We start from the raw sequence: 10,328 nt of genomic DNA on the forward strand, positions 1-10,328 counted from the left end.
CTCACTCTCTCTCTCTGTGAGATGTGGTGATCCAGTCTCTCTCTCTCTCTCTCTGTGAGCTATGGGGATCCATTCTCTCTCTCTCTCACTCTCTCTGTGAGCTGTGGGGATCCATTCTCTCTGTGAGCTGTGGGGACTCAGTCTCTCTCTCTCTCTCTCTCTCTCTCTGTGAGCTGTGGGGATCCAGTCTCTCTCTCACTCTCTCTCTGTGAGATGTGATGATCGTCTCTCTCTCTCTCGTTCTCTGTGAGATGTGATGATCCAGTCTCTCTCTCTCTGTGAGCTGTGGGGACTCAGTCTCTCTCTCTCTCTCTCTCTCTCTCTCTGTGAGCTGTGGGGATCCAGTCTCTCTCTCACTCTCTCTCTGTGAGATGTGATGATCGTCTCTCTCTCACTCTCTCTCTGTGAGATGTGATGATCCAGTCTCTCTCTCTCTCTCTCTCTCGTTCTCTGTGAGATGTGATGACCCAGTCTCTCTCTCTCTTTGTGAGCTGTGGGGATTCAGTCTCTCTCTCTCTCTCTCGTTCTCTGTGAGATGTTGTGGTCCAGTCTCTCTAACTATCTCTGTCTCTGTCTCTTCCTCTCTCTCTGTGAGATGTGGTGATCCAGTCTCTCTCTCTCTCTCTCCCTCCCTCTCTGTGAGATGTGGTGATCCAGTCTCTCTCACTCCCTCCCTCTCTGTGAGATGTGGTAATCCAGTCTCTCTCTCTCTTACTCTCTCTCTCTCTGTGAGCTGTGGGGATCCAGTCCCTCTCACTGTCTCACTCTCTGTGAGATGTGGTAATCCAGTCTCTCTCTCTCTCTGTGAGCTGTGGGATTCCACTCTCTCTCTCTCTCTCTCTCTGTGAGCTGTGGGGATCCATTCTCTCTCTCTCTCTCTCTGTGAGCTGTGGGGATCCATTCTCTCTCACTCTCGCTCTCTCTCTCTCTGTGAGCTGTGGGATTCCACTCTCTCTCACTCTCTCTCTCTCACTCTCTGCGGGATGTGGTGCTCCAGTCTCTCTCTCTCTCTCTCTCTGTGAGCTATGGGGATCCATTCTCTCTCTCTCTCTATGAGCTGTGGGATTCCAGTCTCTCTCTCACTCTCTCTCTCTGTGAGATGTGGTGATCCAGTCTCTCTCTCTCTCTCTCTGTGAGCTATGGGGATCCATTCTCTCTCTCTCTCACTCTCTCTGTGAGCTGTGGGGATCCATTCTCTCTGTGAGCTGTGGGGACTCAGTCTCTCTCTCTCTCTCTCTCTCTGTGAGCTGTGGGGATCCAGTCTCTCTCTCACTCTCTCTCTGTGAGATGTGATGATCGTCTCTCTCTCACTCTCTCTCTGTGAGATGTGATGATCGTCTCTCTCTCTCTCGTTCTCTGTGAGATGTGATGATCCAGTCTCTCTCTCTCTCTGTGAGCTGTGGGGACTCAGTCTCTCTCTCTCTCTCTCTCTCTCTCTCTCTGTGAGCTGTGGGGATCCAGTCTCTCTCTCACTCTCTCTCTGTGAGATGTGATGATCGTCTCTCTCTCACTCTCTCTCTGTGAGATGTGATGATCGTCTCTCTCTCTCTCGTTCTCTGTGAGATGTGATGACCCAGTCTCTCTCTCTCTTTGTGAGCTGTGGGGATTCAGTCTCTCTCTCTCTCTCTCGTTCTCTGTGAGATGTTGTGGTCCAGTCTCTCTAACTATCTCTGTCTCTGTCTCTTCCTCTCTCTCTGTGAGATGTGGTGATCCAGTCTCTCTCTCTCTCTCTCGCTCCGTCTCTGTGAGCTGTGGGGATCCAGTCTCTCTCTCTCTCTCGTTCTCTGTGAGATGTTGGGGTCCAGTCTCTCTCTCTCTCCATCTGTCTCTTTCTCTCTCTCTGTGAGCTGTGGGAATCCAGTCTCTCTCTCTCTCTCTCTCTCTCTCTCTCTCTCTCTCTCTCTGTGAGCTGTGGGTATCCAGTCTCTCTCTCTCTTTGTGAGCTGTGGAGATCCAGTCTCTCTCTCTCTCTCCCACTCTCTCTCTCTGTGAGCTGTGGGGATCCAGTCTCTCTCTCTCTCACTCTCTCTCTCTCTGTGAGCTGTAGGAATCCAGTCTCTCTCACTCTCGCTCTCTCTCGCTCTCTCTCTCTGTGAGCTGTGGGGATCCAGTATCTCTCAGTCTCTGTGAGATTTGGTGATCCAGTCTCTCTCTCTCACTCTCCCTCTCTTTCTCTCCCTCTCTGTGAGCTGTGGGATTCCACTCTCACTCTCTCTCTCTCTCATAATCTGTGAGCTGTGGGGATCCAGTCACTCTCTCTCTGTGAGTTGTTGGGGATCCAGTCTCTCTCTCTCTCACTCTCTCTCTCTTTCTATCTCTCTCTCTGTGAGCTGTGGGAATCCAGTCCCTCTCTCTCTCTCTCTCTCTCTCTCTCACACACACACACACACACTGTGTGCTCTCGGGATCCAGTCTCTCTCACTCCCTCCCTCTCTGTGAGATGTGGTGATCCAGTCTCTCTCACTCTCTCACTCTCTGTGAGATGTGGTAATCCAGTCTCTCTCTCTCTTACTCTCTCTCTCTCTGTGAGCTGTGGGGATCCAGTCCCTCTCACTGTCTCACTCTCTGTGAGATGTGGTAATCCAGTCTCTCTCTCTCTCTGTGAGCTGTGGGATTCCACTCTCTCTCTCTCTCTCTCTCTGTGAGCTGTGGGGATCCATTCTCTCTCTCTCTCTCTCTGTGAGCTGTGGGGATCCATTCTCTCTCACTCTCGCTCTCTCTCTCTCTGTGAGCTGTGGGATTCCACTCTCTCTCACTCTCTCTCTCTCACTCTCTGCGGGATGTGGTGCTCCAGTCTCTCTCTCTCTCTCTCTCTGTGAGCTATGGGGATCCATTCTCCCTCTCTCTGTGAGCTGTGGGATTCCAGTCTCTCTCTCACTCTCTCTCTCTGTGAGATGTGGTGATCCAGTCTCTCTCTCTCTCTCTCTGTGAGCTATGGGGATCCATTCTCTCTCTCTCTCACTCTCTCTGTGAGCTGTGGGGATCCATTCTCTCTGTGAGCTGTGGGGACTCAGTCTCTCTCTCTCTCTCTCTCTCTCTCTGTGAGCTGTGGGGATCCAGTCTCTCTCTCACTCTCTCTCTGTGAGATGTGATGATCGTCTCTCTCTCTCTCGTTCTCTGTGAGATGTGATGATCCAGTCTCTCTCTCTCTGTGAGCTGTGGGGACTCAGTCTCTCTCTCTCTCTCTCTCTCTCTCTCTGTGAGCTGTGGGGATCCAGTCTCTCTCTCACTCTCTCTCTGTGAGATGTGATGATCGTCTCTCTCTCACTCTCTCTCTGTGAGATGTGATGATCCAGTCTCTCTCTCTCTCTCTCTCTCGTTCTCTGTGAGATGTGATGACCCAATCTCTCTCTCTCTTTGTGAGCTGTGGGGATTCAGTCTCTCTCTCTCTCTCTCGTTCTCTGTGAGATGTTGTGGTCCAGTCTCTCTAACTATCTCTGTCTCTGTCTCTTCCTCTCTCTCTGTGAGATGTGGTGATCCAGTCTCTCTCTCTCTCTCTCGCTCCGTCTCTGTGAGCTGTGGGGATCCAGTCTCTCTCTCTCTCTCGTTCTCTGTGAGATGTTGGGGTCCAGTCTCTCTCTCTCTCCATCTGTCTCTTTCTCTCTCTCTGTGAGCTGTGGGAATCCAGTCTCTCTCTCTCTCTCTCTCTCTCTCTCTCTCTGTGAGCTGTGGGTATCCAGTCTCTCTCTCTCTTTGTGAGCTGTGGAGATCCAGTCTCTCTCTCTCTCTCCCACTCTCTCTCTCTGTGAGCTGTGGGGATCCAGTCTCTCTCTCTCTCACTCTCTCTCTCTCTGTGAGCTGTAGGAATCCAGTCTCTCTCACTCTCGCTCTCTCTCGCTCTCTCTCTCTGTGAGCTGTGGGGATCCAGTATCTCTCAGTCTCTGTGAGATTTGGTGATCCAGTCTCTCTCTCTCACTCTCCCTCTCTTTCTCTCCCTCTCTGTGAGCTGTGGGATTCCACTCTCACTCTCTCTCTCTCTCATAATCTGTGAGCTGTGGGGATCCAGTCACTCTCTCTCTGTGAGTTGTTGGGGATCCAGTCTCTCTCTCTCTCACTCTCTCTCTCTTTCTATCTCTCTCTCTGTGAGCTGTGGGGATCCAGTCTCTCTCTCTCTCTCTCTCTCTCACACACACACACACACTGTGTGCTCTCGGGATCCAGTCTCTCTCACTCCCTCCCTCTCTGTGAGATGTGGTGATCCAGTCTCTCTCACTCCCTCCCTCTCTGTGAGATGTGGTAATCCAGTCTCTCTCTCTCTTACTCTCTCTCTCTCTGTGAGCTGTGGGGATCCAGTCCCTCTCACTGTCTCTCTCTCTCTGTGAGCTGTGGGATTCCACTCTCTCTCTCTCTCTCTCTCTCTGTGAGCTGTGGGGATCCATTCTCTCTCACTCTCTCTCTCTCTCTGTGAGCTGTGGGATTCCACTCTCTCTCTCTCTCTCTCTCTCTGTGAGCTGTGGGGATCCATTCTCTCTCTCTCTCTCTCTCTCTCTCTGTGAGCTGTGGGGATCCATTCTCTCTCACTCTCGCTCTCTCTCTCTCTGTGAGCTGTGGGATTCCACAGCTCACTCACTCTCTGCGGGATGTGGTGCTCCAGTCTCTCTCTCTCTCTCTCTCTCTCTCTCTGTGAGCTCTGGGGATCCATTCTCTCTCTCTCTCTGTGAGCTGTGGGATTCCAGTCTATCTCTCACTCTCTCTCTCTGTGAGATGTGGTGATCCAGTCTCTCTCTCTCTCTCTCTGTGAGCTATGGGGATCCATTCTCTCTCTCTCTCTCACTCTCTCTGTGAGCTGTGGGGATCCATTCTCTCTGTGAGCTGTGGGGACTCAGTCTCTCTCTCTCTCTCTCTCTCTGTGAGCTGTGGGGATCCAGTCTCTCTCTCACTCTCTCTCTGTGAGATGTGATGATCGTCTCTCTCTCTCTCGTTCTCTGTGAGATGTGATGATCCAGTCTCTCTCTCTCTTTGTGAGCTGTGGGGACTCAGTCTCTCTCTCTCTCTCTCTGTGAGCTATGGGGATCCATTCTCTCTCTCTCTCACTCTCTCTGTGAGCTATGGGGATCCATTCTCTCTCTCTCTCACTCTCTCTCACTCTCTCTCTGTGAGCTGTGGGGATCCATTCTCTCTGTGAGCTGTGGGGATTCAGTCTCTCTCTCTCTCTCTCGTTCTCTGTGAGATGTTGTGGTCCAGTCTCTCTAACTATCTCTGTCTCTGTCTCCTTCTCTCTCTCTGTGAGCTGTGGGGATCCAGTCTCTCTCTCTCGCTCTCTCTGTGAGCTGTGGGGATCCAGTCGCTCTCACTCTCTCTCCGTCTCTGTGAGCTGTGGGGATCCTGTCTCTCTCTCTCTCTCGTTCTCTGTGAGATGTTGGGGTCCAGTCTCTCTCTCTCTCCCTCCGTCTCTTTCTCTCTCTCTGTGAGCTGTGGGGATCCAGTCTCTCTCTCTCTCTCTCTCGCTCCGTCTCTGTGAGCTGTGGGGATCCAGTCTCTCTCTCTCTCTCTCGTTCTCTGTGAGATGTTGGGGTCCAGTCTCTCTCTCTCTCCATCTGTCTCTTTCTCTCTCTCTGTGAGCTGTGGGAATCCAGTCTCTCTCTCTCTCTCTCTCTCTCTCTCTCTCTCTGTGAGCTGTGGGGATCCATTCTCTCTCACACTCACTCTCTGTGAGATGTGGTGATCCAGTCTCTCTCTCTCTCTCTCCGTCTCTGTGAGCTGTGGGGATCCATTCTCTCTCTCTCTCAGTGAGCTGTGTGGATCCATTCTCTCTCTCTCTCTCTCTCTCTCTCTGTGAGCTGTGGGATTCCACTCTCTCTCACTCTCTCTCTCTCACTCTCTCTCTCTCTCTGTGAGATGTGGGGATCCATTCTCTCCGTCTCTCTGTCTCTCTCTCTCTGTGAGCTGTGGGGATCCATTCTCTCTCTCTCTCTCTCTCTCTCTCTGAGCTGTGGGATTCCACTCTCTCTCACTCTCTCTCTCTCTATCTCTCTCTCTGTGAGCTGTGGGGATCCAGTCTCTCTCACTCTCTCACTCTCTCACTCTCTGTGAGATGTGGTGATCCAGTCTCTCTCTTTCTCTCCGTCTCTGTGAGCTGTGGGGATCCAGTCTCTCTCTCTCTCTCTCTCTCTGTGAGCTGTAGGGATCCATTCTCTCTCTCTCTCTCTCTCTGTGAGCTGTGGGGATCCAGTCTCTCTCTCTCTCTCTCTCTCTGTGTGAGCTGTGGGGATCCAGTCTCTTTCTCTCTCTCTCTCTCTCTCTCTCTCTCTGTGAGATGTGATGATCCAGTCTCTCTCTCTCTTTGTGAGCTGTGGAGATCCAGTCTCTCTCTTTCTCTCTACCTCTCTCTCTCTCTTTGAGCTGTGGGGATCCAGTCTCTCTCTCTCTCTCTCTCTCCCTCTCTCTCTCTGTGAGCTGTGGGTATCCAGTCTCTCTCTCTCTCTTTGTGAGCTGTGGAGATCCAGTCTCTCTCTCTCTCTCACGCTCTCTCTCTGTGAGCTGTGGGGATCCAGTCTCTCCCTCTCTCTCACTCTCACTCTCTGTGAGCTGTAGGAATCCAGTCTCCCTCGCTCTCTCTCTCTCGCTCTCTCTCTGTGCTGTGGGGATCCAGTCTCTCTCACTCTCTGTGAGATGTGGTGGTCCAGTCTCTCTCTCACTCTCTCTCTCTCTTTCTCTCCCTCTCTGTGAGCTGTGGGATTCCACTCTCACTCTCTCTCTCTCTCATACTCTGTGAGCTGTGGGGATCCAGTCTCTCTCTCTGTGTGAGTTGTTGGGGATCCAGTCTCTCTCTCTCTCTCACTCTCTCTCTCTCTTTCTATCTCTCTCTCTGTGAGCTGTGGGGATACAGTCTCTCTCTCTCTCTCTCTCTCACTCTCACACACACACACACACACTGTGTGCTCTCGGGATCCAGTTTCTCTCACTCTCTCCCTCTCTGTGAGATGTGGTGATCCAGTCTCTCTCACTCTCTCTGTGAGCTGTGGGGATCCAGTCTCTCTCTCTCTCTCTCTCTGTGTGAGCTGTGGGGATCCAGTCTCTTTCTCTCTCTCTCTCTCTCTCTCTCTCTGTGAGATGTGATGATCCAGTCTCTCTCTCTCTTTGTGAGCTGTGGAGATCCAGTCTCTCTCTTTCTCTCTACCTCTCTCTCTCTCTTTGAGCTGTGGGGATCCAGTCTCTCTCTCTCTCTCTCTCTCCCTCTCTCTCTCTGTGAGCTGTGGGTATCCAGTCTCTCTCTCTCTCTTTGTGAGCTGTGGAGATCCAGTCTCTCTCTCTCTCTCACGCTCTCTCTCTGTGAGCTGTGGGGATCCAGTCTCTCCCTCTCTCTCACTCTCACTCTCTGTGAGCTGTAGGAATCCAGTCTCCCTCGCTCTCTCTCTCTCGCTCTCTCTCTGTGCTGTGGGGATCCAGTCTCTCTCACTCTCTGTGAGATGTGGTGGTCCAGTCTCTCTCTCACTCTCTCTCTCTCTTTCTCTCCCTCTCTGTGAGCTGTGGGATTCCACTCTCACTCTCTCTCTCTCTCATACTCTGTGAGCTGTGGGGATCCAGTCTCTCTCTCTGTGTGAGTTGTTGGGGATCCAGTCTCTCTCTCTCTCTCACTCTCTCTCTCTCTTTCTATCTCTCTCTCTGTGAGCTGTGGGGATACAGTCTCTCTCTCTCTCTCTCTCTCTGTGAGATGTGGTGATCCAGTCTCTCTCTCTCTCTCACTCTCACACACACACACACACTGTGTGCTCTCGGGATCCAGTTTCTCTCACTCTCTCCCTCTCTGTGAGATGTGGTGATCCAGTCTCTCTCACTCTCTCTGTGAGCTGTGGGGATCCAGTCTCTCTCTCTCTCTCTCTCTCTCTCTCTCTCTCTCTGTGAGATGTGATGATCCAGTCTCTCTCTCTCTTTGTGAGCTGTGGAGATCCAGTCTCTCTCTTTCTCTCTACCTCTCTCTCTCTCTTTGAGCTGTGGGGATCCAGTCTCTCTCTCTCTCTCTCTCCCTCTCTCTCTCTGTGAGCTGTGGGTATCCAGTCTCTCTCTCTCTCTTTGTGAGCTGTGGAGATCCAGTCTCTCTCTCTCTCTCACGCTCTCTCTCTGTGAGCTGTGGGGATCCAGTCTCTCCCTCTCTCTCACTCTCACTCTCTGTGAGCTGTAGGAATCCAGTCTCCCTCGCTGTCTCTCTCTCTCGCTCTCTCTCTGTGCTGTGGGGATCCAGTCTCTCTCACTCTCTGTGAGATGTGGTGGTCCAGTCTCTCTCTCACTCTCTCTCTCTCTTTCTCTCCCTCTCTGTGAGCTGTGGGATTCCACTCTCACTCTCTCTCTCTCTCATACTCTGTGAGCTGTGGGGATCCAGTCTCTCTCTCTGTGTGAGTTGTTGGGGATCCAGTCTCTCTCTCTCTCTCTCACTCTCTCTCTCTCTTTCTATCTCTCTCTCTGTGAGCTGTGGGGATACAGTCTCTCTCTCTCTCTCTCTCTCTCTGTGAGATGTGGTGATCCAGTCTCTCTCTCTCTCTCACTCTCACACACACACACACACACACTGTGTGCTCTCGGGATCCAGTCTCTCTCACTCTCTCCCTCTCTGTGAGATGTGGTGATCCAGTCTCTCTCACTCTCTCTGTGAGCTGTGGGGATTCAGTCTCTCTCTCTCTGTGAGCTGTGAGGACACAGTCTCTCTCTCTCTCTCTCTGTGAGCTGTGGGGATCCATTCTCTCTCACTCTCTCTCTCTGTGAGCTGTGGGATTCCACTCTCTCTCTCTCTCTCTGTGAGCTGTGGTGATCCATTCTCTCTCTCACTCTCTCTCTCTCTCTGTGAGCTGTGGGGATCCATTCTCTCTCACTCTCTCTCTCTCTCTGTGAGCTGTGGGATTCCACTCTCTCTCACTCTCTCTCTCTCTCACTCTCTCTCTCTCACTCTCTCTCTCTGCGGGATGTTGTGCTCCAGTCTCTCTCTCTCTCTCTCTCTCTCTGTGAGCTATGGGGATCCATTCTCTCTCTCTCTGTGAGCTGTGGGATTCCAGTCTCTCTCTCACTCTCTCTTTCTGTGAGATGTGGGGATCCAGTCTTTCTCACTCTCTCTCTGTGTGAGCTATGGGGATCCATTCTCTCTCTCTCTCTCTCTCTCACTCACTCTGTGAGCTGTGGGGATCCATTCTCGCTCTGAGCTGTGGGGACTCAGTCTCTCTCTCTCTCTCTCTGTGACCTGTGGGGATCCAGTCTCTCTCTCTCTCTCTCGTTCTCTGTGAGATGTGATGATCCAGTCTCTCTCTCTCTTTGTGAGCTGTGGAGATCCAGTCTCTCTCTCTCTCTCTCTCTCTCTGTGAGCTGTGGGATTCCACTCTCTCTCACTCTCTCTCTCTCACTCTCTCTCTCTGCGGGATGTGGTGCTCCAGTCTCTCTCTCTCTCTCTCTCACTGTGAGCTGTGGGATTCCACTCTCTCTCACTCTCTCTCTCTCACTCTCTCTCTCTGCGGGATGTGGTGCTCCAGTCTCTCTCTCTCTCTCTCTCTCTCTCTCTGTGAGCTGTGGGATTCCAGTCTCTCTCTCTCTCTGTGAGCTATGGGGATCCATTCTCTCTCTCTCTCTGTGAGCTGTGGGATTCCAGTCTCTCTCTCTCTCTCTCTCTCTCTCTCTGTGAGCTATGGGGATCCATTCTCTCTCTCTCTCTCACTCTCTCTGTGAGCTGTGGGGATCCATTCTCTCTGTGAGCTGTGGGGACTCAGTCTCTCTCTCTCTCTGTGAGATGTGGTAATCCAGTCTCTCTATCACTCTCTCTCTCTCTTTCTCTCCCTCTCTGTGAGCTGTGGGATTCCACTCTCACTCTCTCTCTCTCTCATACTCTGTGAGCTGTAGGGATCCAGTCTCTCTCTCTCTGTGAGTTGTTGGGGAACCAGTCTCTCTCTCTCTCTCACTCTCTCTCTCTTTCTATCTCTCTCTCTGTGAGCTGTGGGGATACAGTCTCTCTCACTCTCTCTCTCTCTCTCTCTGTGAGATGTGGTGATCCAGTCTCGCTCTCTCTCTCTCTCTCTCTCTCTGACACACACACACACTGTGTGCTCTCCGGATCCAGTCTCTCTCACTCTCTCCCTCTCTGTGAGATGTGGGGATTCAGTCTCTCTCTCTCTCTCACTCTCTCTCTCTTTCTATCTCTCTCTCTGTGAGCTGTGGGGATCCAGTCTCTCTCTCTCTCTCTCTCTCTCTCTCACACACACACACACACTGTGTGCTCTCGGGATCCAGTCTCTCTCACTCCCTCCCTCTCTGTGAGATGTGGTGATCCAGTCTCTCTCACTCTCTGTGAGATGTGGTAATCCAGTCTCTCTCTCTCTTACTCTCTCTCTCTCTGTGAGCTGTGGGGATCC

Source organism: Chiloscyllium plagiosum, unplaced genomic scaffold (genome assembly GCF_037043375.1).
Source record: "Chiloscyllium plagiosum isolate Xiang-an unplaced genomic scaffold, Cpla_swu_hap1 HiC_scaffold_21, whole genome shotgun sequence".
NCBI lineage: Eukaryota > Metazoa > Chordata > Chondrichthyes > Orectolobiformes > Hemiscylliidae > Chiloscyllium > Chiloscyllium plagiosum.